The sequence below is a fragment of the Oratosquilla oratoria genome, chromosome 33 (genome assembly GCF_046742065.1).
Source record: "Oratosquilla oratoria isolate Oo_2021 chromosome 33, ASM4674206v1, whole genome shotgun sequence".
NCBI lineage: Eukaryota > Metazoa > Arthropoda > Malacostraca > Stomatopoda > Squillidae > Oratosquilla > Oratosquilla oratoria.
This window is the reverse complement of record NC_134809.1, coordinates 42,447,448-42,452,447: the sequence shown is the minus strand read 5'-3', so window position 1 is coordinate 42,452,447 and position 5,000 is coordinate 42,447,448. Positions and strand designations below refer to the sequence as shown.

General features: G+C 34.0%; 1 protein-coding gene across 6 annotated transcripts in view; it reads right to left on the bottom strand.

Moving 5' to 3' along the window:
* LOC143017862 (uncharacterized) overlaps positions 1-5,000 on the bottom strand; it is a 406,996-nt gene that overhangs the window by 348,871 nt on the left and 53,125 nt on the right. The window lies entirely within an intron of this gene.

The window sequence follows — 5,000 nt, the reverse complement described above, 5'->3', positions numbered from 1 at the left end:
TAGTACGTTTCCTTCTTTGAGTGAGTATATAATTATATTGTATATTTTGTCCATCAACTTCTCTATGCATTCTTTCAGTATCCAATCTGTAATTCCATCCGGACCATGTGATTTTCTGACATCAAGGTTTTTTTTTATTTGGTCGCTGATTTACTTCTATGTGTTTGTGTGTGTTTGTGTGTGTGTGTGTATGTGTGTGTGTATGTGTGTGTGTGTGTGTGTGTGTGTGTGTGTGTGTGTGTGTGTGTGTGTGTGTGTGTGTGTGTGTGTGTGTGTGTGTGTGTGTGTGTGTGTGTGTGTGTGTGTGTGTGTGTGTGTGTGTGTGTGTGTGTGTGTGTGTGTGTGTGTGTGTGTGTGTGTGTGTGTGCGCGCGTGTGTGTACGTATGCATAATCGAAAACAGAGTGCTGGACTCACGGACAACATCAAATAAGTCGGGCGCGGTTAAGTGCCATGCGGAAAAATGGCGAATTCTATCTAATCTCACTGATGAGAGGCGGTTCCACTCTCCGAGCGGGCGGGCGGACGGGCGGACGGGATGTGTCGTGCGAGGGTCAAGACCCTGTCTAAATGGTCGTGGTAATGCGAGACCATCTCTTTCGAATGCCTCAAGGATTAGACTCGGGAGAAAACTGTGTCTCGGTGCACCGGAGATCCACGCCGTAACAAAATAGATATATAAATAAGTAAGAAATAAATGAATAAGTAAATATATAAATAAATAAATAGTTATATAAGTTAATGAAATAAATAAACAAATGAATATATAAATAAATAAGTAGATAAATGAATAAACAAGCAAATAAAGGCATAGATAAATTAATAAATAAATGAATAATAAATAAATGCATGACTAAAATATCTATAGTTAAACAGATAACTGAGTTGAGTTAAATAAACAGATAAATGAAAAACATTTGAATAAATAGCTAAGTATAAACGTAAATAAATAAACACAAATAAATAAGTAAATGAATAGACAAACAAATAAATAAATAAATAAATAAGTGAATAAATAAACAAATAGATAAATAGATGAACAAATAGATAAATAGATGAACAAATAGATAAATAAATAGATAAATAGATAAATAAATAAATGAACAAATAAATAAATGAATAATTGAATAAATTAATAAATGAATAAGTGTATAGATAGAAAATTAATAGCTAGACAAACAAATGAATAAATATATGAATGAATAGATAATATATAAATAAATAAATAATAAGTAAATAAATAGATAAGTGAATGAATGAATAAATAAATGAATAAATAAATATATGACAGTTATATGAATGGATACAAAAATAGAAAAAAAATTCAAGATATTTTTTAACCCTTCAGAGATCCAGAGGTTTCCCTCCCTCTAACATGAGTAGAATTGCCCGGCGAATGACAGAATAAACACACGAATAAGATACTCAAAAGCTAATTGGGGCGACTTTTTAATCCTTCAGAAATCCTGAAGGCTTTTCAACTGACATGAACAGAGCCACCTAGCGGGATAAACACACAAGTTGGGTAAGGTACTCACAGCAACCAAGTGCGTCTCCGTGTTGAAGAGGTTAGCTGTGTTACCGTATTGAAGGGGTCAGGAGGTGAAGAGCTCCTGAAGACGGTCTTTTTTTAACAGCTCCTGAAGACGACGCGCCCGAAAGAATGCTCGCAAAGGACACTACTAAAGTCTGAAGAAGGCAAAGTTTGGTAACAAGAGTAAGGAGATCGCCAGATACTTCGCGTTCGGGTCAGGGAGGTCGATGTAACAGTATCTCCTCCCCCCCAAAAAAAATCCTGACGGAGATTTGAAGGGAGAGGATATACAGTGACATCTCCCGGCGAAGGCGAGAACCTCTCGAGGCTTTATAACATCTCTTGATGAGGAAAGGGTCCGGTAAGAGGAGGAGATGACGGGACTTCTGCAGAAGCTTGGGCGGACGCAGGGGAAGGTGACTCTGGTTGATGAGGGTGTAATTCCAGCTGATGAAAACAACAACAACAACAACAACAACAAAATTATGAAATAATGCGTTTCCGCCTCTTGCCCTCTCCCTCCTTCCCGACCCTTGCTGGGTCTCCTCCCAACAACCAGTAGTCACGCTTTTTTTTTTTTTTTTTTTTTTTTTTTTTGGGGGGGGTTTCTCTACAGATAACCCTTTCCACCCGATGACGTTATTTAATGATTTTGTTCTGGTGTCAGCTCGAGCAACATTTACCAGGGACATCATTAGATCAAAAAGCTTGGAAACTAAAAGGAATGTGTCATTTTCCATGTGTCCTTCAAAGCCTCGGTTTCACTTATTATTTGTACTTGAAACTTTCAGTCAGTTGATGACTAACAAATTTGTTTTCTGTACCCTTGTTTATTGACACCCTGTACAGTGCTTCATAAACTTCTGTACTAATCATTACGTTGAGGAGTTTTATATGAAAGCTGGGCTGCCCAAAGAGCCCGCATACTTTCTCTCTTTTATTTCTTGCTCTTTAACTCTCTTGACCTCAACCAACATGTTGACCTCTTCAACCAAGTGCAGTGCTTCATAAACTTTGGTACTAATCATCATCACGTTGTGGGGTTTATATGAAAGGTGGGTTCCCCAAAGAGCTCGCATACTTGCTCTCTTTTCCTCCCTGCTCCTTACAAAGGATTACAAAGGCGGAGCATCCCGACAGGAGACCTTTTGGTCCATATCTTGACCTCAACCAACATGTTAACCTCTTTAAGCGGCGACGTACGCTTACAAATTATTTTGTACCAGTAAAGATCAGACGAGTCTATTCAACTGACCTGAGACAAAGTGGGTCTTCAAGTTGACCTGAGATCAGAAGGGTTTAGACGGACAGTTAATTTTGGAATACCCTGTGCTGTAGTACTCTCAGGCGTAGAGTCTAGACTGCTCAAAATTGTTTTTTGATAATAACATCAATTTGAGTTTATTCAAACTAGATCATTTCATCATTAATAGGATAATAAAACAGTACCATGACTTTTAATTGTGTCAAATGTCCCTGTGGATTTCCGCCCACATGATTGTCTTTTTTTTATTAATGTTTTATTATTGCCATTATTATTTTCATGTGTATATGTATGTGTGTGTATGTATATAGTCTGAAGAATTTAGTGTTGCTGTAACCTTCCCCCAGTTTTCTTATTTCTGTATAAATACTGTGTTCTATTTCTCTTTCTTGTACTCTGAAGATGTCGTAATAGACGAGAACGTTTAGTATTTCGAACTTTGATTTAATTTCCCTGTAGTTTCAGTATGAATATATATATATATATATATATATATATGTATATTTATATATATATACATATATATATTCATATATATACATATGCATATATATACATACATATGTATATATGTATATATATATTTATATATATGTATATAAATATATATATATATATATATATATATATATATATATATAAATTAGCTCCATCGAAATTGCTCGAACCTCTGCCTTAGCGACTCCTTATTATGAAGCAGAGGCTATAGCCATAAGCCATCCCAGACCCTACAAAAGGAATGAAATGGATTACGAGCTGGTAGTTCCCCGCGGGTACTAGGCTTAGCTCAGTCTCTATTCTAATTTCATGGAGTCTTTATATATATATATATATATATATATATATATATATATATATACATATATATATATATATATGTGTGTATATATATATATATATATATGTATGTATATATAAATATATTTATATATATACTCTATGTATATATATATATATATATGATGTAAGCGGAATAGGAAACACAGGAGTCTTAGTCTTGAGTTTATTCCTGACTATTTTCGCAGGTATGCTTTTTCAAAGGAATATGTGTACATGTAATATGTGGGCATTATATACATGGGGTGGACCTCACCACCTCTCCGAGTTACCATAGTTGGTGGCGAATGTGAACATCACATTGTGGCTCACGTAACAATGAAGACATTTTTACAATTAAATATGATAACACTAATACCAAAGAAATTATTAATAGAAAATGTAACAATAGTAATGATAACGATGAAGATAAATATTTAGATAATAATATTAACAATAATAACAAAAATGATAGTAGCAATACAGGAAATAATAACAATAAAATAAAAGTAATAATAATAAAAACAATAATAAAAATATAAATATAAATATAAAAATGATAATACTAATAACCAAGAAATAAAAATTATTAATAGTAATTATGACAATAATAGTGAAAACAATGATAATAAAAACGAAAAATTAATTAAATATTTAAATAGTAACAATAATAATAACAATAATAATAATAAAGATAATGAAAGTAATAATAATAAAGATGGTAATAATAAAAATATAAATATAAATATAAAAATGTAATGATAAAATTATAAATATAATGATAGAAAAAATAAATAAATAATAGTTATAATAACAATGATAATAATAATAGTGTTGAAAATAAATAGTAACAAATAGCATTAAAAGAATAAATCAGGATAAAAAGATGGGGCAAGGTAGCATGGAGGAACTTCAGAGTGAAAGGAAGAAAGCTGGAGAGGGTAGGCCGAAGTGGGAAAAAGGTATCTACTTAGGGTCGGGGGGTCTGGGAAGCCATTCTTGGAGGGCAAGTGTCGCGGTAGATTTTGTCCATTTCGAGTCACCAGTTCTCTTGTTTGTGTTTTTGTGGTTGGCAATGTAAAGTGATTCAATTATTTTCCGTTGTTTCTTGTGTAGTCCTTTAGCTAGAATGGTGGAACCCTCCCAGTTAGGCAAATGTCCCTCTGTGTCAATGTGGTTAACTAGAGCGTTGGTTTCTCGGTGGTGTCTAATGTCCGCTTTGTGTTCCTTGAGTCTGTTGTTAAGTCCTCTGTATGTCTCTCCGTAGTATGCACAGTCACATCCTTTGCAGGGAATTTTGTAAACGATGCTATTGTCACGGTTCGTCTTGGTTCTGTTGGTGGTCAAGTGTCCTATTTTCTTCCCTGTGTCATTTACTATGATGAGT